The sequence below is a fragment of the Agrilus planipennis genome, unplaced genomic scaffold (assembly GCF_000699045.2).
Source record: "Agrilus planipennis isolate EAB-ADULT unplaced genomic scaffold, Apla_2.0 scaffold379, whole genome shotgun sequence".
Lineage (NCBI taxonomy): Eukaryota > Metazoa > Arthropoda > Insecta > Coleoptera > Buprestidae > Agrilus > Agrilus planipennis.
In genome coordinates, this window is record NW_020439338.1 from 86337 (window position 1) to 104455 (window position 18119).

An 18119-nucleotide genomic window follows, 5' to 3' on the forward strand; every position below is an offset into this window, starting at 1 on the left:
AACTCTCAGGCTTCACTGACGCGAAATTCACAGATAATCAAAGTAAAATTTACTTTGTGATACATTTAATATTTCTAACATAACGAATTCATCCAATTGCCTCTTCAATAACTAAAAGAGAATTCTTCAAATGCCCATTAGTCCACTACATAATACACCAAAAAGCATTTTGCGGAAAAATTTAGCGCAAAATCAATGCAACAAAAGTTTTTATTACATAAAATAGTAAATCTAGTTAGAGTACAAAACAAAAAGCTTTGACTCGTGGTAAATTTCACGATTTTTCAAATGAAATTGATGCAACCTATAGAAATTTTCTATTAGACTCAGAAATTACATTATTAAGTGCTGGTCAGTGCTTGCAGCTATTATTGTTTTACGGAAATTCCCGTATTCAAAAATTAACTAAAATCTGACAACTTATGTGCTAACTAAAATGCAAGATTCTGCATTTTTTGCTGAGCTTGCATTTTTAACCGGTATGACACAAGCTCCAACTCATATGGACATGTAAATGGGTTGAAAAGTGAACTGAAATTGTTCAAAACGTCGCGTCACTAGAAAAGAACTATTGTTTTTTTTTTTTTTCGAATTGCAAAGAGAAATGGAAAATTTCGAAAGATGCAACTTTTGTGACCAATTGAAGTACACTGATGAGGTAATTTTTAAATTTAAAGAGCATTTCGCAGATTTTAGGGAATGAGAAATAGAAAGGGTAAAGACTGATTTTATCAAGTGGAATTATGATACCTAAAATCATACCACTTTTACAAGGGCAGAACAGAAACTGGAATAGATTTTTTAAGCTTAAAAGTGGTTTAGATGAAGAGCAGTAGTTACCTTTACGAANCACGATTTTTCAAATGAAATTGATGCAACCTATAGAAATTTTCTATTAGACTCAGAAATTACATTATTAAGTGCTGGTCAGTGCTTGCAACTTTTATTGTTTTACGGAAATTCCCGTATTCAAAAATTAACTAAAATCTGACAACTTATGTGCTAACCAAAACGCAAGATTCTGCATTTTTTGCTAAGCTTGCATTTTTAACCGGTATGACACAAGCTCGAACTCATATGGATATGTAATCGGTTGAAAAATGAACTGAAATTGTTCAAAACGTCACTAGAAAAGAGTGATTGTTTTTTTTTCCAATTGCAAAGAGATGGAAAATTTCAAAATATGCAACTTTTGTGACCAACTGAAGTACACTGATCAGGTAATTTTTAAATTTGAAGAGCATTTCGCAGATTTTAGGGAATGAGAAAGTGATTTGTCTCTTCCCACATATCTATTGATTGTAAAGACTGATTTTATGAAGTGGAATTATGATACCTAAAATCATACCACTTTTACAAGGGCAGAACAGAAACTGGAATAGATTTTTTAAGCTTAAAAGTGGTTTAGATGAAGAGCAGTAGTTATCTTTAAGGAAACATACATTTCTGCATGTACTACATCTGATAACAACAGACGTAGACCTTAATATTGATAGGATTGTGAAAGATAAATTAATTAAGAGCGACTAAAAATATGAATATTCCCTTTACTTTTATATTTTCTTGAAACCCGAAAATATTTGCTTCTACAGCTTGAGGTAATTTGTATTGATGTAGGAACGTATCTACTTTAGACAGGCCTGATATCATGGTAAGGTCTCTAAAAAGTAGTCTCCAAAGCAATAAACGCCGACCAAATGCCAGTGTATTTTAGGGTTTACTTCCTTGTTCTGACAATTGTGCTATTCAAAATAGTTTTGTATTTTTCTGTACGACTATCTTACACAAAAATGCTCAATAAAAATGAGACATAAGGCTTTTTCTTGAGCAACAACATACCATTCACAGCAGATTTATTAATAATTGCAAATGTATGGTTTCACAAAATCACTAAAATAAAGCAAGTATATAATAAATGTTACCCAATAGATTCAGAATAAAGGAGATCGAGCGATCTATCACTGGAAGAGAGTTAGAAGTAAGTAAGGGTGGTGAAAAGGTTAGTAGTTCTTACACACCCTAACTTTACAGATGTGGTGGAATGTTCTTCCAAAAATAAATTNTAGGGCTTTTTATTTGTTTTTTTATATAGGAACACGCGGTTTTTATTTACGTTTGTAGGGTGTTGTTTTTAAAGCACCGCTACAACGACCCTGCATTGAAATTTTTGGTGGTATCATAATCGAAGACGAATGTTGTATATCAGTCTCTTTTTTGTCTTGATGATCTTTCAAAACAGTGATTTCTACGTTTTCACCTTTTCTCCAAGATATGGCGAGATTTTTCAGAACTTGTATTTTTTCTTCAAATTTATTTGCAGTAGAGAGACTTACTATATTTATCAGATCATCTGTTAATGTTTTTAATATTTTCCTTCGGGCATTTATGGAGTTTATGTTTCGTTTTGGCGTTGTTGTGATGTCCAGATTTTCTAAAGTTAATTTCTCCAGAGATTCATTTATTTTTGATAGATTTTCTGGATCTTCAATTATAGCGGAATTCGGTGCATCTTTTAACCAACGACTGTTTATTAGGTCTAACGAAAACAAATGAAATTTAAAATATACTCGAACTGCAAAGATGTGACGGCAAGGAAGTGAGTTTTAAATAAAAATTGATAGTTATTAATTCATAGTTTTTAATTGATTAATTCATTAACAACTAATTGTTTCGCTTATGTTATATTTTAAATTCCTATATGTTTCTATATAAAATAATAAATAATTTAAAGACATCAATATACTAATAAATAAAATATGAATCCAAATAAATGACATTACGTAGTTCAATTTAATATTCATTTAAATGTAAATTAACTTATATATAAGTTTGATATTTAAATGAAAATTAACAATGATCCTTTACAATTTTCAATTTAATCCATTTATTAACAAGCCAAAACCGTGAAAAATACGGTAATTTTACCTTGCACGGGGTACCCGTGGCGTCCGTGGACATCCCTGGCACGGGTTCCCGTGTTACCCGTGCAGTGGTGCGAATAGACACTCCGTAGTTTTAACCTCAGGACCACCAACCACTATCAAATCTCAACGGTAGCTAAATCAGTGTAACTGCCACCCTTAACACCAAATGATTAGTAGCTACCTAACAAGAAACAACCCTTGTTTTGGGAATCAATCATCACAATAGAAAATATGACTCTTTATTAATTGCAATGAAGCCAGGTAGAAAAATGAAGATGTTCTGAAATCATATTTATATTTTTTATGTTACTCACTGCAGTTCATTGCTTTGGTATTTGTCACATCTTGAACTTGTCAGGTTAAATTCCTTCATACTAAACAGCACAATGTGCTGCTAGATAATAAACAAATTTTGTCTAGTATTGCTGCTTTCTGAAAAAATAAATGTCATTAACCTTGCTTCAAATTCAATAATTTAAATTTAACCATCAGCCTGGAATTTTTATATTCCTTCATTACAAATACACGCCCACATTGCTTAATAAAAATTTAAGAGCTACTATTCGGTAATCTCCAATTGTCTCCAGAAATTTTGTAATCGTATTAGTGATTATAAACTGCTACAATTGTCTATTAACACTAAATTTATTTTCCTACTTATTTCACAAAACTTTTACAAACAAAAAGGCTACTTGGTACGAACTGCACCTGATAGAAACACTGCAAAAACATTGATCTTCAAGTTGCAGCCCATTCAGCCAATAAATGTATCCTAGACTAGGAAATAGATGTAAAACTCGCGACATTATGACGATACCAGTGACATCTAAGTTTACCCTACATTAGTAGACGATACTTGGAATATATATATAAATGGTAATGGCAAAGAAAACTTCGAATTTCACTGCCATCTATACATAAAACTATNATTATACATTTATAACATGGAAGGACATTTTTTTCAGCAAAAACTAGGAACCGTGAGAACTTTATTTCGTACCTATCAAGACAGAGGTATTCAAAAATATACAAAAAAAAACTCTCAGGCTTCACTGACGCGAAATTCACACATAATCAAAGTAAAATTTACTTTGTGATACGTTTAATATTTCTAACATAACGAGTTCATCCAATTGCTTCTTCAATAAACTATAACTAAAAGAGACTTCTTCAAATGCCCATTGTTCCACGACATAATACACCAAAAAGCATTTTGCGGAAAAATTTTGCGCAAAATCAATGCAACGAAAGTTGTTATTACATAAAATAGTACATCTAATTAGAGTACAAAACAAAAAGTTCTGATTCGTGGTAAATATCATGATTTTTCAAATGAAATTAGTGCAACCTATGGAAATCTTGCTATTAGACTCAGAAATCACATGATTAAATGCTGGTCGGTGCTTGCAGCTATATTTGTTTTACGGAAATTCCCTTATTCAAAAATTAACTAAACTTATGTGCTAACCAAAATGCAAGATTCTGCATTTTTTGCTAAGCTTGCATTTTTAACCTGTATGACACAAGCTCGAACTCATATGGATATGTAATGGGTTGAAAAGTGAACTGAAATTGTTCAAAACGTCACTAGAAAAGAGTGATTGTTTTTTTTCCAATTGCAAAGAGAGATGGAAAATTTCGAAATATGCAACTTTTGTGACCAACTGAAGTACACTGATCAGGTAATTTTTAAATTTGAAGAGCATTTCGCAGATTTTAGGGAATGAGAAAGTGATTTCTTACTTCCCACACATCTATTGATTGTAATAGAAAGGGTAAAGACTGATTTTATCAAGTGGAATTATGATACCTAAAATCATACCACTTTTACAAGGGCAGAACAGAAACTGGAATAGATTTTTTAAGCTTAAAAGTGGTTTAGATGAAGAGCAGTAGTTACCTTTACGAAAGCATACATTTCTGCATGTACTACATCTGACAACTATAGATGTAGACCTTAATATTGATAGGATTGTGAAAGATAAATTAATTAAGGGCGACTAAAAATATGAATATCCCTGTACTTTTATATTTTCTTGAAACCCGAAAATATTTGCTTCTACAGTTTGTGGTGATTTGTAATGATGTAGGAACGTATCTACTTTAGACAGGCCTGATGTCATGGTAAGGTCTCTAAAAAGTAGTCTCCAAAGCAATAAACGCCGATCACATGCCAGTGTATTTTAGGGTTTGCTTCCTTGTTCTGACAATTGTGCTATTCAAAATAGTTTTGTATTTTTCTGTACGACTATCTTACACAAAAATGCTCAATAAAAATGAGACATAAGGCTTTTTCTTGAGCAACAACATACCATTCACAGCAGATTTATTAATAATTGCAAATGTATGATTCCACAAAATTACTAAAATAAATCAAGTATATAATAAATGATACAGGTTTTACTTTATAGATGTGGTAGAATATTCTTCCAAAAATAAATTAGCTGTACGATGCAACGTAAAATGACATCCAAAAAGCATCACAAGAGACTTCTTAGAAATAACATTATGTATGTGTTCCTTTGTCTTAGGTTAAGATTAGTTTTAACCTTATGACTGATAATAAATTATCACAAAACAGGAAATATTGGCAAAAGATGCAGAACCAATTGAAGTAAGTCATTACACCACCTTTTGAGGAAAACAGTAATAGAAATGTTTCAGTGGTAGATATTTATGTAAATCCATTTTGGTTAATATTAGTTTTAAGAGTGAAACTATTCGCACCATTACACGGGCGGCACGGGCTACACGGGAACCCGTGCCACGGGTTCGCACCACTGCACGGGTAACACGGGTACCCCGTGCAAGGTAAAATTACCGTATTTTTCACGGTTTTGGCTTGTTAATAAATGGATTAAATTGAAAATTGTAAAGGATCATTGTTAATTTTCATTTAAATATCAAACTTATATATAAGTTAATTTACATTTAAATGAATATTAAATGTAAATAAACTTATATATAAGTTAATTTACATTTAAATGAATATTAAATTGAACTACGTAATGTCATTTATTTGGATTCATATTTTATTTATTAGTATATTGATGTCTTTAAATTATTTATTATTTTATATAGAAACATATAGGAATTTAAAATATAACATAAGCGAAACAATTAGTTGTTAATGAATTAATCAATTAAAAACTATGAATTAATAACTATCAATTTTTATTTAAAACTCACTTCCTTGCCGTCACATCTTTGCAGTTCGAGTATATTTTAAATTTCATTTGTTTTCGTTAGACCTAATAAACAGTCACAACAAAACGTTGCCTTCAGAAAACCAAAAATTGATTCATAACCTAAAACAGATTGCATTGTTATGGCAACAACAGCAAACAATAGAGAATTCGTTCCCTTAATTGTAGATATGCTTTCGATGGTTCCAAATAAATAGATAATACTGTACCAATGATAACATTTCCAAACTTTGATACGCCAACAATACATCCGTTGTCTTAATTTTATCGATCGGAATTTTGATGATTCGACGTAAACAATTAATACCGAAATTATGCAAAAATACTTCTAAGCTTTGACGTGGCAACAATGCAATCGTTTTCTTGATTTTATCGATCGGATTTTTGAGGGTTCGACATAAATACATTATACTACAGTAAGGTAAAGCTATTTTTAAGTAATTTTGTGGAAACAAATCATTTGTTAGGTTGATTATCGATCGGATTTTTGATGTTTTAATGCGAAAATATTATTTTTAAGCATTGTTGTGACAATTTTTTAAAAAAAGTAATCTCAATGCGGTCACGTAAGATACTGTGCCCGTTTGTAATCTCTAAAGTGGTCACATTACGTATTGTGTCCGTTTATTTATCACAATCGATCGGATTTTTGATGATTTCAAGCAATGAATACACTGCAACAATATAAAAAGAGCATTGTTGCGACAATTCTTAAAATAATTACGTTGAACGCGGTCACACAAAAACTGTGCCCGTTCGTTCATCACAATCGATCGGTTTTTTGAGGGTTCGACATAAATAAATTATACTACAATAAGGTAAAGCTATTTTTAAGTATTTTTGTGGAAACAAATCATTCGTTAGGTTGATTATCGATCGGATTTTTGATGTTTTAAATAAAACAAATATGCTGCAACAATGCGAAAATATTATTTTTAAGCATTGTTGTGACAATGTTTAAAAAAAAGTAATCTCAGTGCGGTCACGTAAGATACTGTGCCCGTTTGTAATCTCTAAAGTGGTCACATTACGTATTGTGTCCGTTTATTTATCACCATCGATCGGATTTTTGATGATTTCAAGCAATGAATACACTGCAACAATATAAAAAGAGCATTGTTGCGACAATTCTTAAAATAATTACGTTGAACGCGGTCACACAAAAACTGTGCCCGTTCGTTCATCACAATCGATCGGTTTTTTGAGGGTTCGACATAAATAAATTATACTACAATAAGGTAAAGCTATTTTTAAGTATTTTTGTGGAAACAAATCATTCGTTAGGTTGATTATCGATCGGATTTTTGATGTTTTAAATAAAACAAATATGCTGCAACAATGCGAAAATATTATTTTTAAGCATTGTTGTGACAATGTTTAAAAAAAAGTAATCTCAGTGCGGTCACGTAAGATACTGTGCCCGTTTGTAATCTCTAAAGTGGTCACATTACGTATTGTGTCCGTTTATTTATCACCATCGATCGGATTTTTGATGATTTCAAGCAATGAATACACTGCAACAATATAAAAAGAGCATTGTTGCGACAATTCTTAAAATAATTACGTTGAACGCGGTCACACAAAAACTGTGCCCGTTCGTTCATCACAATCGATCGGTTTTTTGAGGGTTCGACATAAATAAATTATACTACAATAAGGTAAAGCTATTTTTAAGTATTTTTGTGGAAACAAATCATTCGTTAGGTTGATTATCGATCGGATTTTTGATGTTTTAAATAAAACAAATATGCTGCAACAATGCGAAAATATTATTTTTAAGCATTGTTGTGACAATGTTTAAAAAAAAGTAATCTCAGTGCGGTCACGTAAGATACTGTGCCCGTTTGTAATCTCTAAAGTGGTCACATTACGTATTGTGTCCGTTTATTTATCACCATCGATCGGATTTTTGATGATTTCAAGCAATGAATACACTGCAACAATATAAAAAGAGCATTGTTGCGACAATTCTTAAAATAATTACGTTGAACGCGGTCACACAAAAACTGTGCCCGTTCGTTCATCACAATCGATCGGTTTTTTGAGGGTTCGACATAAATAAATTATACTACAATAAGGTAAAGCTATTTTTAAGTATTTTTGTGGAAACAAATCATTCGTTAGGTTGATTATCGATCGGATTTTTGATGTTTTAAATAAAACAAATATGCTGCAACAATGCGAAAATATTATTTTTAAGCATTGTTGTGACAATGTTTAAAAAAAAGTAATCTCAGTGCGGTCACGTAAGATACTGTGCCCGTTTGTAATCTCTAAAGTGGTCACATTACGTATTGTGTCCGTTTATTTATCACCATCGATCGGATTTTTGATGATTTCAAGCAATGAATACACTGCAACAATATAAAAAGAGCATTGTTGCGACAATTCTTAAAATAATTACGTTGAACGCGGTCACACAAAAACTGTGCCCGTTCGTTCATCACAATCGATCGGTTTTTTGAGGGTTCGACATAAATAAATTATACTACAATAAGGTAAAGCTATTTTTAAGTATTTTTGTGGAAACAAATCATTCGTTAGGTTGATTATCGATCGGATTTTTGATGTTTTAAATAAAACAAATATGCTGCAACAATGCGAAAATATTATTTTTAAGCATTGTTGTGACAATGTTTAAAAAAAAGTAATCTCAGTGCGGTCACGTAAGATACTGTGCCCGTTTGTAATCTCTAAAGTGGTCACATTACGTATTGTGTCCGTTTATTTATCACCATCGATCGGATTTTTGATGATTTCAAGCAATGAATACACTGCAACAATATAAAAAGAGCATTGTTGCGACAATTCTTAAAATAATTACGTTGAACGCGGTCACACAAAAACTGTGCCCGTTCGTTCATCACAATCGATCGGTTTTTTGAGGGTTCGACATAAATAAATTATACTACAATAAGGTAAAGCTATTTTTAAGTATTTTTGTGGAAACAAATCATTCGTTAGGTTGATTATCGATCGGATTTTTGATGTTTTAAATAAAACAAATATGCTGCAACAATGCGAAAATATTATTTTTAAGCATTGTTGTGACAATGTTTAAAAAAAAGTAATCTCAGTGCGGTCACGTAAGATACTGTGCCCGTTTGTAATCTCTAAAGTGGTCACATTACGTATTGTGTCCGTTTATTTATCACCATCGATCGGATTTTTGATGATTTCAAGCAATGAATACACTGCAACAATATAAAAAGAGCATTGTTGCGACAATTCTTAAAATAATTACGTTGAACGCGGTCACACAAAAACTGTGCCCGTTCGTTCATCACAATCGATCNCTGGGGAATTCCTCCGATAATCGCAACCGCCGTCGCGTCATCTGTTGTCGTTTCAGTAAAATGTATGTCGCCTAGTATGTCGGTAATGTCGATTTTAGTAATTTAAAAAATTTAAAAATTTACGTGGGGTAAACTTAGGTGTCGCTCGCGCTCGACATTTCATACCCTGAAATGTATGGGTCATAGATAATGGTCAACTCGAAATGCGTGTGGAGATACACGCAAAAACAACCGGAAGTATTGCCATGGTTACGAATAAACAATAGTCTTACTAATTACCTTTTACTTTTCACTTGTGTTACCTAGTGGAAATAAAATCTTTATCCGTTTACATCACGCTTTATTTTTAATTCGTTTTTTTTTTGAAACCCATAAATTTTGGTGACCCCGACGTGATCGCGAAACGATACCGCGTGATATTTTTTTCCGGTAAACTCAGTTTTCGGTGTTTTACGGATTTCGAAAAAAACCGGACCTACACGCTACAAACGACACGACTACGTTGACTTCCGTTTTCACGACAGCTTCTTTAACATGCCTAACGACGAAAAGTCCAACGAGCAGCAGGCCAGTGACAACCACGTGGCCGCGATAAACGTCGTCAAACTTCCACGACCGCTATGGCGACAAAATCCAGCCAGGTACTTCACCGTCATAGAGAACACTTTCCTACTCCACAAGATAACCTCAGACACGTACGGCCGGACCTCACTGACCTCGTGGGCGACATCATCGACAATCCGCCGGAAGATGGCAAGTACGAATCGCTCAAAACCCGGTTGATCAACATACTTGCAGACTCCGCGGAAACGAGGATGAAGAAACTTCTCCGTGGTCAACCGATGAGAGACACGAAACCAAGCGTGTACATCCAGAAAATGCGAAGCCTGGCTGGCGGAAGATGTGACGACGCCATCTTGAGACCACTCTCCCTGAGCAAGTACAATCCATCCTGGCTGTGAGCAAGAACACCGACCTGTCCGACCTGGCTGACATAGCGGATCCTATCATGGACACGATTCGACCATCGATAGCGGCAGTTCACGTGGCGCATCGCTCGACGTCCGTCTCTCTAGATATACCAAGGACCACTTCGCCGGAGGCCTACGACCTCAGACAGATCATGCTAGCGATCAACCAACTACGCAGCGACTTTGAGGCTGAAGCTTGAAGCGCGATTGACGCTCTCGAGGACGGCCACGAGGACGCAGTGTCAACAGACCAAGAGATGTAGCGAATTCTGAAACAGTCAAACCAGAGGTATGCTATTATCATAAGAAGTTTGGTAAAGAGGCGTACCATTGCAGGACACCCTGCGCTTGGAAGCTAACGAATCCGGCGTGCATCGAGGCAGCCGCCGGAGACGTCCCCAAACCAAAACGCCTCCTCATGACCGACCGCAAGACGAACACCAGTTTCCTGATCGACACGGGCGCTGACGTATCCACGCTACCAAAGCGATACCCCGGCCCAAATAAGCGCACCAGCAGGGTACTCTACGCCACTAACAAGACCGAGATCCCGACGTTCGGAGAGCAAAGGCTCACGGTCAATTTCAGTGTACGTCGACCATTCGAGTGGACTTTCGTAGTGGCAGCCGATCATCGGACTTTCTCTACGAATATGGTCTCCTGGTGTACATCCGGAACAAACGCCTCACGGACAGCGTAACCCGCTTGGCAATGACTGGAAAGGTAACCGTCACGAATGCCCCGACGCTCAGTACCATCGACACCTCCGCAGAATACTACGACATCCTCCGCAAGCACGTTGAGGTCAGACGACCTGCGAGGTTCAGGAGCCCAAGCACCACGTTCGACACTACATCACCACCCGCGGTCCACCTTGCACTGCAAAAGCTCGACGACTCTCTCCCGAGAGATACAAAGCCGCCGAAGAGATCACTCGAGTCTGGTTAGCGGAAGGGGTCCTAAATCCCTCCGGTAGCCCATACGGCAGCTGGAGACTGTGCGGTGATTATCGATCGATCACTCTATGCGATGACCGTACCAGACAAATATCCAGTCTCAAACATCCAGAACTTCGCATACAAGCTCCACGGATGCAACGTCTTCTCGACACTGGAACTGGAACGAACATATTTCAACATCCCAATGAGCAATGAGGACCGAGAGAAAACTGCCATAATTACAGCTTTTGGCTTGTACGAGTTAAATGTGATGCCTTTTGGTCTCAAGAACGCCGGACAGTCATTTCAAAGGTTTATGGACACCGCTCTCAGGGGACTCGATTTCGTCTTCTGCTACATCGACGACATAATCGTGGCATCCAAGGACGAAGCAGAACATCGCAAACACCTGGATATCCTCCTGGAACGCCTTAAACTTTACGGTCTCACCCTGAAAACGAGCAAATGTACATGGGGTAAACCAATAGTAGAGTATCTAGAGCACCAAGTAGACGCACACGGCATCAGACCAACCGGAGAAAACAACTAGCCGAAGCCTCGCACACCCCGCTGAAAACGCCAAGCTGGTACTCGTCACTAACGCATCCGACACGGCTATGGGCGCCGTTCTTGAACAGGTGATAAATGGTCAACGACAACCACTCGGTTTCTTTTCCAGGAAGTTCTCGCCAACGCAGACCCGCTACAGCACCTACGACAGGGAACTCCTGGCCATTTACACCGCCATCAAATTCTTCGAGCACATGATCGAAGGTAGGGAAGTAGTCTACACGGACCACAAGCCGATTACCTACGCCTTCGACCAGAAGCCCGAAAAAGCATCGCCCAGACAGCAGCGCCACTTGGATTGTAATCGGACAACACACCACAAATATCCAACACATCGCTGGCCCCGAAAACGACGTAGCCGACACTCTATCCAGAGTCAACGCCGTCGAGATGCCAACCATCATCACGACTGAAGAGATCTGTCGCGAGCAGAGCCAGGACCAGGAACTCCAACAGCTAATCCGAGAACCTAGGTCCATGGTACTCAAACAACTGAGAGTCAACGGCACACCAACGGAAATCTCGATCGACAGGCTCAAACCCGCCTTCTGCGAGAACGACAACAACACAACCAGCGCAGGCCATAGGACATACCCGGGCCCACGGACCAGACACGTTACCTTCGCTCCGCAACCTGGTCGCTCGAGGGGGAGTACTGTGGCGATGCACACAAAAACAACCGGAAGTATTGCCATGGTTACGAATAAACAATAGTCTTACTAATTACTTTTTACTTTTCACTTGTGTTACTTCGTGGAAATAAAATCTTTATCCGTTTACATCACGCTCTCATAAGCCATATGCGACCGATTTGCGCGCCCTCCAGCAGGTTTAGTCAATACTAAATAAAAAAGTAACATACTTTAAATGTGTTAGATACTTATTGTTTTTCGTAATGTAGAAGTTAAAGGGAAAATGCAATTTTCCTTTTTTATAAAAGAACGCATTGTTTCTTTTGTAAAAAAGGAAATACATTGTTACTTGTTCATTTTTCACCTTAAAATAAGAACTTGGGAATTTTTAAGTGTAAAAGTAAAAAAAAATTATTGAATGTAACAAATAAACTTGTACAAAATAAAATATTTTGTAACTTCAACAGACAATCGACCANAAAAACTTGCGAATTTATAAGTGTAAAAGTAATAATAAGTGAAAGAATAGTAAAAGAAATTTATTGAATGTAACAAATAAACTTGTACAAAATAAATTATTATGTAACTTCAACAGACAATCGGCCAAATAGAAAAGGCCACAAAACAGAAGAAACTGTAATACAGTTTAACTTAATAGTAACACTTTAAATTTTTAACAATTTTCAGTAGGTAAATCTGTAAAAATAATGAAAATTATACTCATAAAGGTACCGTATGTAATACTTTCAAGAAAAAGTATGAATAAAAATTGAAGGTTAGTCTAGTTTTTAAGCAACACTTACCGGAATCTGCGGCAAGACAACTTAAAGAGAGGCTCGTTGGGGGGCGGCGATGATAGCTGACTGTGAAATATTTAAAAATAATGAAAATTATTGGGTTCACTTTGTTGACTAATTTTGTCTTACGCGTTTCAGTGGTAAAGGGTTGAGAGCGGGAAGGGGAATGGATGTAGGAAAGAAACATTGGGCGGAACTGGGAATTGATGGCCCACCTGGGATGAGTTAGGTGGACACCCGCGCTGAAAAAGCGAAACTATGAATTATCAGAAAGGAAGGAGCTCAATGTAGAAGGGTCTTCTGAAACGGTCGTTAGGTTTAGGAGCGAAGTCGGCAAGTGTGGAGATGGACGGGATTGGGTGACCTGACACTGAACTGAGGCCCGGAGATTAGCCGCGAACTAAACTGCACCCTCAGGGAATGCAGGTAGACCAGTTTCTTTCAGAATTTGGCTGTTTTTGATGAACCAGGGATAGTTGAGTGAGGAACGAAGAATCGGCATGTAAATGCCTTGAAGAATTTGTAGGCAGTGGGAATCGGCACAGTCCTAAATGGAGATAGCGTAAGAGCAAATGCTTCTGCTGATTGCATTGAACACAAGGATTTTAGTTTGATGGGAGATGCCTTTACAACGTACTTACTCCTTTTTGTATCGTCAATGATCGTACTTCCATAAAATGGATACCAATGAGAAACCAGTTCAGAGGCGTACAAGACATACTGTGGGGTTAGAGATGCAATAAAGGCCTTCAAGAAGGGGAGGAATAGCTATTTACATCAGCAACGTTTTAAGCAATCCCTACCATGTTATATTAATTGATTAACTGAGTTCATTAAAACGCAATTATTTGGCTTAAGGGCATGTGCATTACACAACTGACGTGGTACAATCACGCAGAAATGAACACCCTAAAAGAACGTGCATAAAATAATTTCTATAAGTTACATATACAATTCTCACAAATTATAATTGTCTCCTTCAAATGAAAGGAATATCTTACATCAAAGTAAAAATATTCATCAGGATGAATATTTACATATTCATACACCTCGTAATTTACGAGACCGCTTTCTCTATTAAAGGAAATGGAGAAAGTGAATATTTTCAGCAATTCAGTTAGACACACAGATGCCCTAATTTTTTTTACATAACTGTGCAGTATATACTGTGTATTACTTAAGCCACATCCATGATCTTGAAAATTGTACGTTATTGCACAAAAATGTGTACCTACGTTTNTGTTTTATAAGCATAATATAAATCTCATTGTACGCAGGTAGAAAGCGGCAAATAATACAAATCGAACATTAAGAACGCGTTGTGAGCGTTCAACAATTGACAAAACGCGTTCCGGCCGTTTAACAGTTACCAGAATGCGTTGCGAGCGTTTAAAAACAGCCAAAACGCGTTCTGTGCGATCGAAGGCAGCCAGAACGCGATGTGGTCGTTTTTTCCGGCCACTGAGCGTTTTCGGTCTTCGGGTCTAACATATATATTCTTTTCTTATAAATATGTTTGTATACTTACACTTTTTTTCCTGTTCTGTATGTATTCTTCGCTTAAACAAATATTTAATTGCATTCGTAGTTTTCAATCATCCCTTCTAACAATTCAAATCTGTATACTACCTGCATGACGTCCATAATCCTTTAAAATAATTCGAAGTGGTCTGTATTCTGTCGAAACTGCCAGACGCGGATCGCGATTTCGATCGTTTGGATCTCATCAGCGTGTCGCCGGCAGCTCTGACAGAACACAGATCAACTTTTACATGCTGTCTTAACAGTGCGTTTTAGAAAATACCACAAATGACGCAGTAAACGCCATCTGTAGCACGATGCTACATTTTAGGATTACGTATGCTCCACCAAGGTCCACTTGTGTGGATATCTACTTGCTAAAACGAATCCCTGCTTAGCTAACCTCAACGTGATGGGCAAGTTACCATAATCGAATAAAATAATTCGAAGCGTACGTAATCCTAAAATGTAGCATCGTGCTACAGATGGCGTTTACTGCGTCATTTGTGGTATTTTCTAAAACGCACTGTTAAGACTGCAGGTAAAAGTTGGTCTGTGTTCTGTCGGAGCTGCCTGCGAGCGCTGATGAGATCGATTATGGTAACGTGCCTATCACGTTGAGGTTAGCTACGCTGAGATTCGTTTCTGCAAGTAGATATTTCGTAATTGCAATTATATTATGGCTTTGGTCGGTGATTTGGGTTTAAACTCCAATTCTCACTATTTCTTCTAAGCGGCATTTCCAGATATCAGTAGTAAGTTATTGGTTCCCTACTGTGATCAATGTATTGCTAAATCCCACTTATCCTACCTTAAGCTCCAATTTCATATTTTATTTCTAGTCTTCGTTTCTTTTGTTTGTACTTTAAATAATTTACCGTTTTCGCATTTACTTTTATTTCTTCGTCCTATCATCAAAACAAATCGACTGTAAAGTATATTACAAGAAATGCAATAATCCTGATTAATGGACAAGGAAAAAAAGACGTTCTTATTACATTTATGAACGAAATAGTTCTAAAAATTGGAAGGATGTATACGTTTGTCAAGTCTTTCCTTTTCTTAACTATGAACATATGTTTGAAACCATTTTTAAACAATTCATTTGTATGATGACATGGTGACGTAATTACATGAGGAATTGTTCAGTAAATACATTTAATAACAGTTACGGAAATAATCAGTACTTTCTATTACAGAACACTTCGAAAATTGACATATGACGAAGTGATAGGTATAAACAATGCCGTAGCTATTAATTCAGACGTCTAAAGTTCTGAACTTCAACATACATATACCAATCATCCCCGACGTTTCCCAAAAAAGGCCTGTAAGTTGTGATTGTAAGTTTCATGGGAATCTTTAGATATGTACACAAGTTTCATCAAATGAAAACAGCAATATGTGAAATAACCGTAACCATAAATAATTCCAACAGAACACATATTTGCAAACATTACTATTTCAAGTTTGTGCGATTACCTTCCAATAACATCATATTCTGCAGTACAAGTAACGTTTGGTCTCCTTGTGTGTTCTGATGTTGAAGTGGTTAAATAATAAAATGCGGAATACAACGATAACAAACTTCAATAGAACAAGAATGAAAGATGAAGACTAGAATTATGAAGGTAGAATAGTGAAGTTGAAGTTAGAAAGGATAAGTCAGAGCTGACTTTAGTTTTTGAAAAGAGATTATAAGAAGGATGATAAGGAGGAGTTAGAAATAAGTTAATTAAAGTAGGGAACCAATAAGATACCCGTGAAATCTGTAAATGTCGTTTATAAGAAATACTAAGAAGTTAAGTTTAAACCCAAATCACCGAAGAAACGGATCATTATATTGCAATTAGGAAAAGTAAGGATTATAGACGTCATGCAGTTAGTATACAGAGCTGAATTGATAAAAGGGAAGATAAGAAAACACGTAGGCAATTACATAGTCGTTTAGTTGAAGAATAGGTATAGAGCAGGTATAGAATAAGTATAGAAGTAGAATTGTAAGAAAAGAATATTTACACAATAATAATACAACAGTACACAAATATCAAACACACAAATACAAATAATAAGGTTTTCTCAAACATACGAAAAAATTTACAACCACACACTTAATACTTCACTCTAAAAAATAAATTGCTTTCTTTAAAACTATTAAATCGTCACAAACGCAGTGACAGTTTAAAAACAAGAAATGCCTAACAGACATGTGCCATAATTAGGTACGTTTTGCAGGAACATAAAGAAACATACATCACAGTGACAGTTACAAATTACTTTACTTCCCACTCCATCGAAAAAGCTTCATTTTTATGAAACAACGCGAAGGAAAAGCGGAAGTTCCGTTAAAAATAACAACACAAGGTAAGCAAGACGATTGAAGTTACTGTTTTAGTACCATCATATTTTCCCGAAATTTCCCATTCGGTGTGCAATAGTTACAACTGCTTGCTAATTCAATTTTATAAAGAATAACATGTTATTATTCTCATCATTTTCATCAGTAAACTTTCAAAAATTTTCCAGCTAAAATCCATGTCTATTGTATTACCGTACTTCGTTAGATATATATTTCAGTAAGACATGTACAGACACGGAAATAACATTATTGATTCGAATACGATGTTATTTGTTAACTGAAGGATTTTGGAAATATCTTCATTTGCAGATTTGTACACAACTGTATGTACTTTGTTAATTTACCCGATTAGTATTTTGCATGGGGAACATTATTAGCTGTTTTCTGTCAAGTGAATTTCATAAAAGTTAATTTTGCAGGCGAATCTCATTTATTTCTCTGATATAATTGAGTAGGGCAAAAATGAATCAGTGTGGAGCAATTATTTATGTATGTATAATTTTATCTGTTTCAAATGCAGCTCCAAATTCGCACAACTATGACAAGCAATGTCACTTGCAAGCGAAACCAAATGTACATGTACGTACTAGTTATATGCACAAAAAGAAAATACTATAAACGGCGCACTAAACGCCATCCGTAGCACGATGCTACATTTTAGGATTACGTATGCTCCAACAAGGCCCACTTGTGTGGATATCTACTTGCTGAAAACGAATCCCGGCGTGATAGGCACGTTAGCTTAATCGATTAAAATAATTCGAAGTGGTCTGTATTCTGTCGAAACTGCCAGACGCGAATCGTGATTTCGATCTTTTTGGGTCTCATCAGCGCGTCGCAGGCAGCTCCGACAGAACACAGACCAACTTTTACCTGCTGTCTTAACAGTGCGTTTTAGAAAATAC